Source organism: Calliopsis andreniformis, chromosome 9 (genome assembly GCF_051401765.1).
Source record: "Calliopsis andreniformis isolate RMS-2024a chromosome 9, iyCalAndr_principal, whole genome shotgun sequence".
NCBI classification, from domain to species: domain Eukaryota; kingdom Metazoa; phylum Arthropoda; class Insecta; order Hymenoptera; family Andrenidae; genus Calliopsis; species Calliopsis andreniformis.
This window is the reverse complement of record NC_135070.1, coordinates 3,720,564-3,737,884: the sequence shown is the minus strand read 5'-3', so window position 1 is coordinate 3,737,884 and position 17,321 is coordinate 3,720,564.

The following is a 17,321-nucleotide window of genomic DNA, read 5'->3' as shown; positions in this document are numbered from 1 at the left end:
TTCCAGCTTCCTTCAGGATTTCATTGTCGTTTATGATATCCAGTCTTTTGTAGTCGCCTCCATTCGTTCGAGTCGTTTCTCTCCGACGAGTCCGTCGTCACGTTCACGGTGTAACGCGAACCTCTGCCGTGTCCCCCGAGGGGGTGGTTTTTACGCGGCGTTTAATTGGCCCGTAATTCGGCGCCCCCGGCCACTCGAGAGAGAGTTTTCCGGTTTCTGACGAAGACTGAGAACCAGCGGCTACAAATTACAGTTGTTTTGACCTTTTAGGAAGAGTGGATTTAGAGAGTAATGAAATAGTAATTTAGGACAAAATATATTAGTCTGATGCATGTGATGTTATGAAGGATCAATATTGAAAGTTTGAGATTAAGGAAAATTATAAACATTGAAAGCTTAAGGTTAACCCTTGAACAGCTTACCCTGGGTCAGATTTAGCCTGAGTATTTTGTATAGGCATTGAGCAAATGACGAATAAAGAATAATTGTTTCTGTATTTTGTATTCGTGTTATTGTGTAACTATGCTTTAGATGTATATGTATAATTTTGGCAGAGAAACTATTTTTGAAGTATATTTAGTATTGGTCCAAAAAGTCTCAGGGTCAGTCTCTTACGTTGTGGCTGAAGGTGGGACATCAGAGGGTTAAAAGAAGCTGTAGCATTGACTAGTGAAATTTGGATCCTGACAGCTGAAGGTCAGGAAGAGTTCTAATACGGAAAAGTTTAAGGCAGGGAAGTTCCAATTTTGAAAGTTCAAGATTATATTTGACTACAGACGTGTAAACTTGAGAAAAACATTGATCTTGGAAAATAGGATGTAGAAGAAGGTTTAATATTGAAAGTTTGAAACAGAGAACAATTTTAATCACTAAAAGCTTAAGATTAGGTGAAATTCTAACGCTGAAAGTTGTATAATAGTCAAAGTTTGATCCTGAAAGTTTAAGGTCAATGAAATGAGAATTATTTTGATCTTTCAAGAGAGTGGATTTAGAGATTGATGGAATAGTAATTTAGGACAAAATACATTAGGTTGGTGCATGTGAAATTATCATTTTGAAGAGGGAAATTATGTAGGTTGTATATTAAGATTTTAATAAAATGTAGCATAGACGTAGAAGATTTGAAAATCTTAGACAGGTAAGTACCTTCTTGTAATTGCTGTAATTCTTGTTTAGTGGGTGAAAATAGTCAACGGAATTCAGGGTGGAAAATGCATTTAGTTTACTGAAGTTGAAATGGAAGCTTAAGTAATATACTCTTTTAGCTTGTATATGTGTTTTTTGGAACAATTCAACAAATATTAATAATAAGAACTATTCGCTAATATCAGTCAGTCACGATTAGTATCTTTTGATGAAGCTAAAGAAATGCTAATCACTTATAATCGGTAATTTTATGTGTATGATTCTAATAAAAATTCGGTTATTTTTTTAATACATCGTTAAAGAAGAAAGAAAAGATTAATTTGTTACGTAAAAAGATTTTCCCTGTCATCGAAATATGTATAATTATTAAAATATATTTACATAATTCATTAACGTAAACAATTAATAAATACTCAAAATAAATTTTAGAATTAACTACTTCCTAAACATTGTAACAACTTTCCACGAAATGTGAACACATCACGAACCAAAGCTACAACGCTGCAAGTGAAAGCAGTTGCAAGTGGAAGAGCTACGTCACTGGCCAGCCACGTATCACAAGCACTATACATACCTACCATTACAATATAAACTGTTCCCTTGCCAGTATTATTTCTTAAAACATTTCAAATAAAAATTACTTAGATTAATAGGAATTTTAAAGAATATACGTTATTCATTTTATCCCTATCCATCCTCTTCGGGAAGATATAAAAGCTTTTAGCCTGCTCGTTACAAAAGCTTCACCCGTATCGTCATACAAAGGTATTCCGAAATTTTCTATCACACTCGTTCATTTTTACAAACGTTTCCCCACTCCAAGATACTTCCTCCTCTCATTTTTATTGTACCACTATTAATCACCAGGGAAAAATACGTTAGCATAGCCATTCTAGCTCTATCCATCATTCTCCATCTTTTTCCGCCTTCCATTTTACTTAAGGTATGTTCGTTTTAAAAGCTTCGCCATTGAAAGATCAAGCGTGACATACGAGATTCGATTCTGTCGAATTCCCCATCACCGAGGCATCGTTAACTCTTAGATTCGCTGAGTTTCAGTTTGCCATAACAAAGATTATTAATCTACCCACCCTTTTCTTCACTGTAATGACAAAGCTGGCGCATTAATCGGTCGCTTAATCGCATTTTTATCATTTCCCTCTGTCTTTTTCAAGGCCGATGCTTACCTGTTGCTGCGGTCCGCAATTATGCATCATCCTTTCAGCCGTCGCGTCGACTGTATGCTCGGGGGATTCATCGCGGGAACTCGCCTCGGTTTTCCCCATTTCTCTCCTCTCTATCGCCGGCCAAGAGCCAGAGAATAGAAGAAAAAGAATCGCTCGGGGTTGCTTGAGTATTGTGGTGCCGCGTTTTTCGTCGTTTTGTCATCGAACATTTTTTCTTTTGCATCCACCCTGTGTGAGGGTCAAACGATCTCCTTCGATTCAGACATTCGATACAACTAGTTGGAAATATCTACAGAGTTACTCCTATTCACAAAATTACATTTCTGAGAAGTATTTTCTATTTCTTGCAATGAATTATCAATTTTTATCTAATAATTACAAAATACCAAGTTTCATTAATAGAAAAACTTTTTCATAAGAAGTCTTCAGATTTTCATGGGACAACATCTATTTTAATTAATACAAACCATCTTCATTTTCAATAGAGAAATTACTGAGTAAAAATAAGTATACATATTTATTTTTAAAAAGATGAAACGAAATATCTGTTCCACTTACGTCACCAAAATTCCGTAATCACTGTCAACAGTACTCCAACAAAAATGTTGTCCTCTCTCCAAGCAATTTGTCAGGTTCCATGTTCACTACTTCCATCGTTGTTACACCAGGAACACGCGAATGAAAATTTGCCCTAATACCGACGATTTGAGCCGACCGTCCAAAATTATTTCGTAATTGCTCCTCGACGAATTTACCGAGGAGGGGGATTCGCGTCGACTCACGAGCAGACGAGAAGGCGGAAATTGAAGGAACTAAGGGAACCGCGGACGAGAACGAGTTATGAAATACGTTGGGGTCGGCTGAAATTTACATGAAACTTAATCGGCCAAAGCGGATACACGGTTCTGCAATGCTGTGGTCTGACTGGTTCGCTGGAGGCACGTTTAATCGGGCATTGTTCGCCGCGATTTTCCTTCCAACCAACCACGACTGTACTCCCTTAAATTTTTATAGGCGCCTCAAGTCATCGAAGGTGAAATTGAGAATGGTTTCAAAATTTTTATTTCATTTTGGAAAATGTTGGATTGTCTTCTGGGTTAGTTATTTCATTCGAACGACAGAGGAGGAACATTTTTCAAGTATTAATACTTAGTTAATGAAATTTGCGAAACTTGAATGAGAGTTTTTAGATTTGTTATATAAGAAAATGTCTTTGTGATTTTTATACTTTTTAGAATAATTCTGGAGTAATTTTAGAGTAATTTCATTGCGTAACTTCGCGCGGGAAATATATTTAGAATAAAATCTAAAACTGTGAACATTAAGAATCTATTTACTTTAAGAAAGAGTTTTTATTTTAAGATGATATGAATTATTTTCTTTTTGATAACTGTGCTTTAATTTTATTGTAATATCAAGTTAAGCTTCTATTATTGTAAGTACGGTATATCTTCCTATACCCATTTTATAAATATTTTACGTATTATTTGTTTGTTTGTATATGTTTTGTATATGATTGTGTATGTTCTCTACTGAATTTTAGATTGCCTCTATTGTATTTTATATTTAATATTGAAGCCTCTGCGTTGTTCGCCATAATTGTAGAATTATCTGACGAATTAAAGCAATTTTTTTACCAACTAAGCTTCGATAAATAATAATCATTCTTTCAATCGTGCCAAAGCAAATGATAGGTATTAAAATTTTCGTTGAAGGTACAAACAACGAATCAAAAATGTCTACTATACAGTACGCCTTTAAAGGGTTACATCTACCTAGAGCTTTTAGGAAACTTGGAAGCTTCGGAATTTAAATAAAAAACTATCATTGAAAATGATGCTAAATGTTTTTCTATTGAAAGATACATTTCTCACTTATGTTATTCAAAATCTTCATGAAGAAATGTCTATTATTAATTAAAGTATATATTGTCGTTGATAGAAGGCATGTGTTTTTTAAGAGGTTGTTGATGGATATATTCTAGCTGAAACGATACATCTGAAAATAAAAATCTGAATGAATATTAAAAATACATGAAATTTATAAAACACAGACAATCTACTTTTACTAAATTTTACTTCTAGGTCTTCGATAATTAAGAAAAGGACAATTTTTCCATCGCAATTCCGTACTGTAATTTTACATGGCCCCTATTTTGCAACAGAATACAAATTTAAGATACAGATATCGTCAAAGATTTCTAACATTTATCTATTTTTATTATACATTTGGCTGTTTGCTTACAAATACATTGTTTAGGCTAGGAAACATCCACAAGTAAATGCTTAAAAAAATATATTTTCTATCGACAGCAATGTTTATTTCAGTTAATAATATTTCTTCATAAAGATTGAGGATAATATAGCCAAGAAATGTATCTTTTAGCGAAGAAACATTTACCATTACTTTCGCTGCTAGTTTTATTTAAAAAAGTTCTCGAACTTTTTCTCCTGCAGTTTTCTGCAGACCTGTAAATGGTTGTTACCCCTTAAGAAAAACTGAAAGCAGATTCTAAACTTATAACTACCACTGTATGCATCTAAGTGAAAATTCTCGAGGACAATAGTCAGGGGCGTACCAGGTTGAGAACGTAAAATCGGATTTAGCCTTTCGATTATGTCTAGGTGTCCGCAACGAGCTTGGCAATGAATCGAAGTCGTTCGAACGGCCATAAAGCTTCCTCCAGTTTCCGGTTTTAGGGTTACGACACGCAGAGCCAGTCGTACTCGAATTGGAATTGCATTCCCGAAAACTTGCTGGGCACGGATTTGCTGGAAGCCGATGCTTCGCTAAAAGCCGCAAAAGGACATTCCCCTCCCCCTTTTCGCTTCTGATTCCTTGTTATTCCTGCAGCAGATGAAAAGCTTCTTGAAGGAAACTTTTTGGAATTTCAAAAGAACGAACGAGACGTCGACACGAGCCAGCAAGAATGGCTCCGATGGACCGGAGCAGTATGAAAACTCTTGCTGCGAAACGCTGGGGAGAAGGGGGCACAGCTCTTGGCATATTTGCCTGATAAAAGCGGGCCGAGTTCGAAGGAGACGCGAACTCTTCGCGGAACTTCGACGGTACAAATGAACATTTAGAAAATTGCACTGTCTGGATTAACGCGTAACTATTTCTTGGACATTTTGCTGTAGGTATATTAAAGAATATTCGCTTGGAAAGGGGGAATGTTCTTCCTCAGCAAGAAGATTACTAGCGAAGAATTTATTGATAGGGATATTCAAAGGGTGTGAGCGGGGCTGCGAATCGATTTAGAGTTTTGAGTTCACGGTTTTGTAGAAACCTATCAGAGATTTTTATATCGTATTACCTTTGGCAAAAAGTTTTCGGTCAAATGCAATAATACGAAGTTAATTGAAAATATTCTAGTTTTTCAAAATGTAAAATATTATCGTACCAAATCCATGTAACATTTCCATATGTTTTATATTTGTACGATAGCACTTTATATTTCAAAAGGCACAATAGTTTCAAGTAACTTCATATTACTGCGTTTGGTATGAAACTTTTTACCAGAAATAGTACACGGAACAAATGTTTTGTTTCTTTTTTGAAATTGAAGCCCTCTGATTAAGCATTGTACGCCTGCCGATAATCACTGACTTACAATTTCGATGGTCTAAAAGCTGCTTATAAATTTCATATGTCCATTATCTTCTTATCCATTAGGTAGAAAAATAAAAGAATGTTTAGTGTGTAATCAATCTTTAGACCGACAATTTCGTGGGTCACGATTATCAGTAGCTGTGCGCCTAGGCTAACAGGTATCAAATTTGATAAGTTGCTAAACAAATACCTAATCTTAGAAAATAACGTCTATTTCTATATTGCAAAAAGTCAAAATTAAACACTTACACCCGTCATTTCTACAGTCTCAATGATTTCAATTAAGTTTGCAGTTTCTGATTCTAATTTCTAATACATTAACTTAATTCTCTATTTGCCAAGCTTCTGATTATAAAATGGAAACCGAGAAATGGTCAGCTGTAATATCGAATCCCAATATGATGTACCTCAGCTAATAATGTACTTATCCTCAAATTAGTGTTTAATAATGTTCCATTCCCGATCGTGCAATTTAATTACTTTGCACCAGCAGATCCAGCAATGCTCCACAGCGTTGGTCGGTACGTCAGCGTCCATTCGACCTCCGCTGTTCTTCGAGGCCGAATCGGGTTTCTATTTAGCGGGCTTCCACGCAAAAGCGGGGGACCAAGCTCGCGGGGGAGGGTCCAGTCGCGGTTGTTTGTCGACGTGCAGGCAAAGGGGTATGCTGGGGAACGCTTTTCTTTGGGAATCGATTGCCGGACGAGCGAGGGATTTCCTCGAGTGCTTCCGCTGTCTCGTGCAGCCTCGCCCTCTCTCGAATCGGTTCGCTGGCCACCAGAATGGGACTAACTGCTTTCTCGATCGTACCATGCGGGGCCACTGATCGAATCGAACGGAAACAATGGCCGCAGGAATAACCGGTACACGTACCGAGCTCGTCCCTTCGAGCGTGCTTTCACCGTTGCTTGGAACAAGGACACCCAGGAAAATGCCCATCGACTGTTGTCCCGTGTGCACAACAGCGCCTTTGAATGCGAGCAGTAAAAAATTCGATATAGCCACGTTGCCTTGGAAGTTCAACGGAGGAGAGTTCGAACTTTGGGCGGGCAAAATGAAGAAGACCTTTGATTTCGAAGTGTTAAGGGTAATCGAAAGAAACTTTGATTTCGAAAATTCTGTGAAAGATCAATAGTAGAAGTTTTAGATGAAGAAGAATTTTAAACATTGAAAGCTTAAGATTAAGAGACGCTGTAACTTTGAGAGCTGAGTATTTGTGAAAGTTTGATACTGATAGCTGAGGGTCAGAAAGATTTCGAATTCTTACAAGTTTCAAGCAGGGAAGTAATCTTCTTGAAAAATAAATTTTCAATTTTGAAACCTTATGATTAATGTGACTACGTCTGACTGCAGATTGTAAACTTTAGAAAAACACGGATTTTGGAACATAGGACTTAGAAGAAGGTTTAATATTGAAAGTTTGAAATAGAGGGAAATTCTAATCGCTGAGAGCTTAAGATTAGCTAAAGGTCCAACTTTACGAGTTGTGTAATAGTCAAAGTTTGATCCTGGAAGTTTGAGGTCAAGAAAAGCTGTAATCTAATTGTAAGTTTAAATCTGAAAGAAGTTTTAGCTTCGAAGATACAAGATTGATCAACACTTTTACTGCAACCGTTTAAGTTTAAGAAAAGCTACAATATCGAAAAGTCCGAAAATCGTGGAACTTCGAGATTAAGCAAAATTTTAACCAGCAGAAGTACAAAATTGGGATAATTAGTGAAAATTGAATAATTATAAAGGAACTTCATGAAGTGTAAATTTCCGATTTTTATGAAATTTCATAGGTTTGTAAGGCAGCTGAATGTAATCGACAAGGTTGGTTAATATGTTTTATTCAGGACGTAAAAATCATAAGCCCGTAAGGAATTACAATAACAGTTTATACTTATTATTTTAATAAATTCAAGCGTAATTTGCATTTTGAACTTTTCGCACTATTCACGATGAAACTTAACGCTGTTAATTATCTTTAGTTGTAACATTTTTTCATTCTGTAATGAATAATTAATAATGCATATTATAAGATAATGATGAAAATATAGGGGTATATAATTTTTATAAAATATTTTGTTTTTGAAAGATGCATAAAACATAATTTGCCATTAATTTTTATTACAATGAAAAGCTCAAAATTTTAAAATATCCGTGTTTTATGCTTTAGTCTGAAGTATCCGTATGCGTATTTACGAAGAAATCGATTACTATTTACTCTGGAAAATCAACAAAAATATGGCAGTTTTCAATATATCTTTAAATTAATAGGTATTTTAAAATCTGTTTACACAGACTGTTTCGTAATGGAAAAATACATAATCGTGAAATTTACTTTTTATCTATACCATGCTGCAGCCTCCCAAACTGAAATTTTTAACGAATAAATTGCGCATATCTTTAACTACAGTTATTGATTAGGTCAGTTTCCATAAAAAATTATGGGTATTATAATTATGGATATAAAAGAACTGGCTGTGAGTCGAAATAGGAGACGAAAATACAATTGTTGCAATTGATGAATTTAATAAGATAAGAAGACGTAAGCGTAATAAAGGAAGAGGCTGAAACGTGGATGAGTGTGTCGGATCTTTCTGCTAGGGGGCCTCTTCAAACAATCTAAACCACACTCGCTCAGATCCGTCTTCCAGTTCCACGTACACATACACCCAAGCCTAACTCAAAGTTGCACAGAACCTATTTAACTTAAACCTACCCGAAAACTATCTCAAGCTTATCTTAGTAGGTACTTAATATTGAAAGTATTTTATTCATAATGACATGCTGGTCGTTGTCACTATTTCACACAAAATTTTCAAGAAGAACGTAACAGAGTTTATCTGAATAAAAAACAGACAAAAAAATACGTATTGAATATTTTTGGTTACTTCAGATAGAAATTTCATTTCGAGTAGTTTTCTAGCCACTACTAATAAAATTTTAACACTAAAACTACCGAAGGTAACATACCATCCATATAATATATGAGGGTAACATATAACATAACATACATAACATGTATATCTGTTTTTATTAAAGCGTCAAAACTATAGGTCTTTGATAAAATACATAATTTATACGAACAATCATCAGTTATTACTTCTCTACTTTTAATTCGACATTAGTAGACAAAAATTATTACATACTTACAGAACAAAATGTTTATACGGAGTAACTGTGTCGTTCATTTGACCGCTCTGGTAGTTTTAGTGTTAATTTAGAAGCCTCGAGGTCAAGAATAGTTCAACTCTCGAATGTTTAAGATTAAGTAAAGTTGGAACTTAAAAAGCTCAAAGTTGAAAACTAAAACATTTTAATTTGAGAAATTCAGTCATGGTAGATGTTTCAAAAAAGCTGAGATTAAAAAAATTCAAGCTTTACATAAAAGATTTATTAGTATATTTATTTTATACTGTTAATATTGATCAGTTTGAATATTTCAAATATTTAGTTGTTACGAACGTTTAACTATCAATATTGAGTTTTAGTAAACGTTTTGTTTTTTAAGGTCTTTTTTGTGGTTTATGCGCGTTTCAGCCCGCCGACGGATTTATTTTTCATTTCCGCGAAACGATGCCCGCTTCATCGTCCCAGGGATGTAACGCGTTTACGATCCAACAGGGCAACTTCTCCGCCGGTGACTTCAATTTAGACGAAAGGCTTGATATTTCCCCATGACAGTGTAATCCCGGAACAGGATTTTGTCGTCCACTCTCGGCCAGTGAGTCTGGAAGGAGCATTAAAGCTGTTTTCACATTGTCGTTCGTAGGAGGAACTCTGACCGAGCACTTGCCATGGTAATCAACTGGAAGCCAGGGTCCATTTCGGATTGCCCCTCGTTCAATTAGCATACATACGATGGCCACTAGACGTGCTTTTCGTCCTTTCGCTTTGACCCGATTCTTTTCAAAATAGAAGTATCCACATGTTAATTAATTCGACGAACCGTTTCGACTACGTATTATTCATTCTAGATACAGTTACATAATAGTATACAATTATATAGTGTTATCCCACTACGATGTCTTCTTGATGTGAGTTCGGTATTTGGTAAGAAGCTAGTAGCCTATGAGTAGCAAGCTGCACTCTCGGTGATTTATGTTTATTTTATATTCTTAAGTAAATTTCTTATTCACTCTTTTGAATAATATTATTGAACGATTCTGTTTGAATATACCACCGAGATATCTGAGAGGTCACTTGCTGTTGAGTACCGAACAACATTGCACAAATTATGGGTACTTCGATTGCATAAATAGGATGATCAATCTAGCTAACTCTATACAGATAATAATTGACTTCTTTAGTCAGTTTTTAAGGTACGTGATTCTACTTTGAAGAGAAATCTGACCTAATTTGTTTAACGCTCGAGCCTCGATTCATCTTGCACTCTTTCTTCTTTTCATTACGATTTGTATAAATTATTATTATATGTTCTGATTCTGTCCTGATGCTTCCAACTTTTTATTGTACCAAGGGGTTTTTCACGTAAATAAATAAATAAATATTTATTTGTCATTTCATTTTTCCTCAGTACAAATCTCTTTCAAATTAACTTATACTGATGTGGTTGGATCGCAGTATAAGTTTATATTACTGCAACTGTCTGTATTTGGAATGAAAAATATTATACCTGTGATTAATTTACAGAAATTAATATACTGATAAGTGGTGAATTTTTTGGATGCTATAATAAGTTACTTTCCATAATAAAGTTGTAGAAACTCCATTACACTGTGTTATAAAACTGACACAAAGTTGGGAAAATTTGATTTGAAATTACCATAAAAGTAACTGCTTGAAATAATATTCAAATTTGTCTTTTGCCATTGTGTCATTTGAAAGCATAGAATATATCGATTCGTTTGGAATAATAGTAAATTTCAGTGAATGAATCACGTATTATTTTTTACCTCAAAATTCGAAAGGGAAATAATCATCAGAATAATTTTAGTTCGTGTGGCAAATTTAATCACAATAAAAAACATTTACTTATTTTTCGACTGATTATTTTAAAAATTATTTCTTTCCATTATATGGAATGATTGTATTTTAAAAACGAAATTGCTTTGAAATAAAATAACGAGTCACTTGAAATAGTATTTCAAATAATGTTATTTCAACTGTATTCACGTCTGCACTAACGTCATATCAACTGAGATTTTAATTTGTTGGAAAAATTTTTCTTCTTTAAGGTTCAACGTTACATCTATAATATGTGTGTAGTTATTAACGATGTAGAACATCAAGAATTTTAAAAACATCAATTTTAATTTACACTTTAAGTACGTCAAATATACAGATTACTCCTGGCAAAATTTATTACTTTCTGTTAATAGTGCAATCATTTTCCTCGAGAAGAAAAAAAACTGCATAAAAAGGGATGTTTTTTAATGAAATTATAGCCTCTCAAAAGAACCCTTGCATATTTACCGTTTTTACGCTTTTCAAGTATGCTAACTTGTTCGAGTAATGTATTGCAAATAAAAGATATATTTTATTTATATGTATATAGTGTTACAGCTATAAACGTAATGTAAATACATACTCTTTCTACCCTGCTTATATTAACTCATCTGGATAAATATATAGTTTTCTGTAGATGCAAAGGGTTCCAGAATTGAGGGCAGTAATTATTTCGGTAGAATGCCTTTATATATCATAGTATTGTCAACTAACTTCTTTGCTAAAAATAGAACTGCAGAATATTTACAAACTTGATTATCGTCTAAAAAAACTGTAGTAAAAATTCTCCACTTTTACAATGCACATATATCGTTGTTTGTAATTTCGTTACTCATAATTTCATTGTCTTTCTTTCGTTTCTAAATAAATAAACTATTATTCAAAAAATGTTAAAAGTTGCCATACACAAGAAACGTTGAAATTGTAAAACTGCAGATAACTTTTTAAATTGTTATAACTCCGTGAAAAACAGTTCTTTTTTTATGTAGTTTCGCTTCCTTTGAAGAAAAATTACATTTATTGATACTGTACCTGAAATTGCAAACACTGTCCTCTACATATCGGTTGTCAAATATGAAGAAATTTTTAACGACTTGGCAGTCTTCTATTAAAGGAAAAATTATAACTCTTGGAAATTGACTTAAATGAAATCGAACAAAAAGATCAAAGTGTAGGAGGTTCGAGATTTAATACGATTCTTTTTTTTATATTTTTTATATTATGCATATTGGTTATTAGCGACAACAATTGTAGACAGAAATAATGTAACTGTTAGAACTTATTAGAGAGTGAGGAATATTTTAGGAATAAAATAACTTTAGATATTTGTTTACTGTTGTTGAGGTTCTTTTCTAGAGTTTGGTTTATTTGAAATTTGGTATGAGGTTCGGTATATTTAGAACAGTTCAAGAGAGTATGTTCTACTGAAATTTGAAAGCCGCAAATATCATAAATCGGAGAATTAGATTTGGAAATTAAATAGGAACGAGATAATTTTGAATTATCTATTTTAACTCTCTTAATTACTACTTGTTGCTTCCGATCGAGATGTGATATGTTTAGCAATCTATTAAAGAACAATTCTTTTTTCTAAAAGTTTAATGTCTCATTGACGTCTAAGTCATTAACGACTGTTTCAATTATATTTTAGCAAATAAATTTGATTCTATTAAATAATGAATTGTATTCTTACATGTTCTTGTGAGGTTATAGCTGTATCTGGATTGATTCCACGTTTTTGTCTGTGGATTTCAAATTTTCTACATTTTATCAGCTATTACAGTAGGCTGGTTTCGTTTGCTTCAGTACATATTCACGTGTAATTTTAGAGTGTCCTGTCCTTAGCCGAGACATTACTCCATTCTCTTTTCTATTGAGTTCGGTATTTAGAATTCCTTATTATATCGAATTTTTATGGATATCAATTAATGCAATCAATTTCACCTGTAGTCTACCTTGGCAATAATATTTACCTACCTACAGTGTTCCAATTTGCCACATAAAAATCGTTGTAAAAGAAAAAAGCGATAGTAGCCGCGTAAAGACTTGGTTACCATTGTCACAGGCAATAGCAGCAACAGAACGCTGGGTTAACTCGCGAACTGGTCGTGTCGTCACGCGTAAATTCACCATTATTAAATTCAACAAAGACGAACGAGGAAAGGAAGGAAAGGGCAGTCGCGGTTCGAAACGAGAGGAAACGGTGCCTCGCAGTCAATCGATCAACTCACCGGGTTCCTTGCTCCCGTTTTATTTCGTCCCCTGCTATTCGACCGGGGTCTATTCTACGAATTCATCCCGTCCAACTGCCGTGCATGCGTGCAGTCCCGTTGTCGTTGCGCTCGCCCCTCGCAAGAGGTGGAGGAGGCAGTGTAAACGTTTTTCGCCCTGGAAAGTTTCGTCCAGCGATCGATGCTTTTTCACATCGGCTGGCAAACTCGATCTCGTCCCATTTGTTCAGTCCGTCGAATTCTCGACCAGCGACTCCTTCTACCATCCCCTTCTCGCCTTCTGCCACCCTTTTTTCCCTTCATTTCCAAATATTTTGCAAATGGAGAACTCTCGTCGATTTTCATTATTTTCTTGCACAGTCGATTTTTACCTTTCTCATCGAATATTTTGCTTTTCCTTGAAGTCTTTCTTCTATGGACGCTAATTGAAATGTTTAACAGACTGATTCTTAATAATTTCAGTGTTTAGATTGCTGGAAAATTTTGATCGTTTCTTGCTTTTACTTGGTTTTGCGTCAATAGCGACTGTTTTATAGGAAGACGTTTGCCACGTCGTATCATAAAAGAAAGGAAACGCCTAGTGACTAGAAGAACTGGACAAAGGGGTGAAAACCACCCTATCAGTAGCGACGCGCAAAATCCCCGTGGGAACCCGACAAGATCCTTCTTCGTCTCGTTATTTCTTGCAGGCGCACATGGCAGTTTGAATCGAGTCTACGTCATCGGAACAACTGATTGTTCTGCTGCGATTATGCTTCTTTTTCGTGCTCTGCTGACGTTTCTTCTATTTGGACCATTTTCTGGGGCGACGAGTGATTGCTTGATTTGATGACCACCGAGGAAAAGTAATTTTCGTCGTTCGAATATGATATAAAGAATTTCAAAACTATACATTATTCCTTAGTTAGGTACTTCTTGATAATGTAAGAATTAACCAAATGATTTCACCATCATTATACTGCTTGCGTTGACTTCAACGTCTAGTGAAGGAATAGCGTCGCTGGATTTTTCCTACCATAGGTCCTACCATAAAACTATTATTGGGCTGAAATTTCAACTGGTTTGGTTGTATCAGTTATTTATCGTCTCTTGAGCTTAACCATAGTTTTGCCTTTTTGGATATTACTGATTTTTTTATAGTAATTATTTACTTATTTATTTAACTGTTGCCCTTTAACAATATAAAAGTATGTGAAGATTAAGCACAATGAAGTGTAATAAAGAACAGTGAAAGAAAGAAAGAAAGAAATGAACGAATGATAAACGTACAAAATCGTAGCACAAAGAAAATGTGGACATATTGCTTTTGTTTATTTATTTATTTATTGTTTAGAAACTCGATCTTCAAACTTTCATTAACACTAGTTACTATGCAATCGATACGTTATCGTTTACTACTATGTACTCACTTTATTTTCTTCTTATCGTTATTTTAAATTTTAAACAACGTTTGCTGGTAAGATTGATTATTAATTCTCTGTGGACAATGCCTATGCAGTTAAATGGACTTTTACTTTTCCACATGTCATCATCAGACTGGGAATCTTCATGAATATACGAGAAATTTGAATGTGCAAAGGGGTACACAATCTGTATGATATGGAAAAATGTAAAAGACTATCAAAAGATAAATACATTATAACATATGAAGGGTGAAACGAGACTTTAATTAGGTTTCATGTTTTTAACTTTGTATATGAAAATAAGAATTTGAATAAACGTCTGCAGTTTAGTCATTAAATGCACATACTACAATTTTATGAGATTTAAGCGAAAATACAATATTTTAATATTCTGTCAGCAATTGCAAATACTTTCGTATTGTTGAAAATATAAGCTGTTTAATGGTATAATTTTCAGTTCCATTTTAATAATGCTTTTGTGACAGAAAACACTTTGTCCTCAAGGAATTCATAGTTCCTCTTTGCGTATGTTGTTCTTCATTGCTTTGTACTGGTATTTCGTTTTTAAGCATAATAAAATCGCCATAATAACAATTTGTTAGAAATTAAATTCTCATATTATCAGTCTACGGGGAGATAAACCAGTACTTACCGATTACTTATTAACGCCAATTATCATGTGTTCATATTAACGTTTTATTACATGATTATATTAACGTCAAAACTTTTTATATGCACGTCACGCTTAAAACAAAGGAGAAAATAATTAAAAAATTCCAGGGTAAAAATTAATAACGAATCTTCAGGAAAATATCTAGATAGCAAATTCGATACACAGCTAAAATTGAGTAATTAAGTTGTTCATAAGGTAAAATAATTAGCTCCACTTTTTGAATTTCTTTTTTCTTCTTTTACTTTTTGACCTAAATTAAAATCTTTCAATTTGTACCATGGTATTTGATTGACGTTTAACTTTTTATGTTTCAAATAAATATCAATATTTTTGTTTTGTTTCGTTGAACGGCTCAATTCTCAATTCTTTCAATTCAATCACTGTCACGTTACGTGAATTCATGTCACATATTACAGCAAATTTGTTTCATAAAATAATAGAATACATTTAAAACAAGGGAAAAACGTTAGTTCAAACTATGGATTTGCTATAACTTGTAACATGATTTCACGTGACGTGATGCACCCTAATGGTACATTTTCACATGACAGTAAATCGTGACTTTTACGGTCATCACAGTAAGCAAATATAACTTTTGTCGCCCTGAAAACTAGATATGATGATTAAATTTAACGCTATTACATCGTTGTACAGTATTATGGCAACAAAAGTTAACTTTTACTGTCAAGCGAAATACCTTAAAAACAAGAAAATAAGTCTCTAAGTGACATTAAAATAGTCCCTCATCGTCCTCAAAGCGTTTTCCAAGATTACAAAGCTTATATTCCTTTCATTTTCTTTCTGTTGCCCATTCGGCTACGATCGATTGGTCAACTCGATAGGAGCGATTTAGTGGCGCGACTCGATTAACCGATCCCCAATCATAGTGAAAGGCTATCGTCGGGACCCCGGCGACGAGCTTCCGCCGAAAGAAATTCCAACTTCTTATCTCGTCGTTCCCTATCCTGTGTTTCGGTTCGGTGGCTTGTTTGTTCCTCGGCAGTCCGTTTCGAGATGTATCGTAATCGATGATCGATTAATCCCCTGCGGGACGCGGTCGGCTGCTACTTCGTTAAACGCGCTCGCCTCCTTTCTCGACTGCTTTTCATTTCGATAAAAGCCTTGAGAACACTCAACTGTGCCTCTTGACGATTCTTGCGATTGACTGGATTACGTGATCGATAAGAACTGATTTTGAGACTGATATACTGAATGGCCGATTAAAACGGGGTCATTCTACTGCTTCGATAAGGTCTATGCTGCAAGGAAGTACACAGATACATTAAGAATGAAGGGGATAGTTTCAGAAAATTGAATCGGAATATTGGTTCGTGAATTATACGGTACGTGTACTTCAAAAGTGACACAACTCAAAAAACATGAGTTTTATATTACAGTTATAAATCAGTTTGGTGAGTGCACTTTTATTCATTATAAAAAGTTTAGTAGTTAAAATAGAAAAATTATAGAATCTATTCAAAGAACTGTTGAAATGTAAATTATAAGTCATCTAACTAATAATAAGAAAATCATTTAATGCAAGTAAAACTACTTTTTATGTTAATATTATATATCTAATAAATAATTTTCTTCAAAACTCGTATATAGTTTTTTGTTTCCCCTCAAAAACATGCTTTTTTGAGTTGTATCATTTTTGTAATATATGTGATTTATAATCGTTAGTGACTGTTTTTTACTAGATGTGTAGGTATTCGATTACAGGTGCCAGAAATTTTAAGGGACAATTCTACATGCTACGTAAGACAAAAGTATAGAATAACGAAATTAATAATGAGTTATTAACGATTAAAGACACATTCAAAACGACTGGGAAGTATGTCTGTCTTGGAGACCTATTCTACTGGCGGCATGTATTAGCAGATTAGCACGTCAGCCTCGCTAGGCATAGCGATGGCAGTAGAGTAAGACAAGTCAGACATATGTCACACGGATTTAAAACGTTTCTTCAATAATTCATATCTCTAACATAATGCCTTGAACGTAATTTGTTAGTTTTGCTCTCCATTTAACTTTGGAACGTAGAATTATCTTCTTAAATATCTGATATCTGTTGTCAAATATCCTGTATAAACTTATGGACTATAGGGTCTCG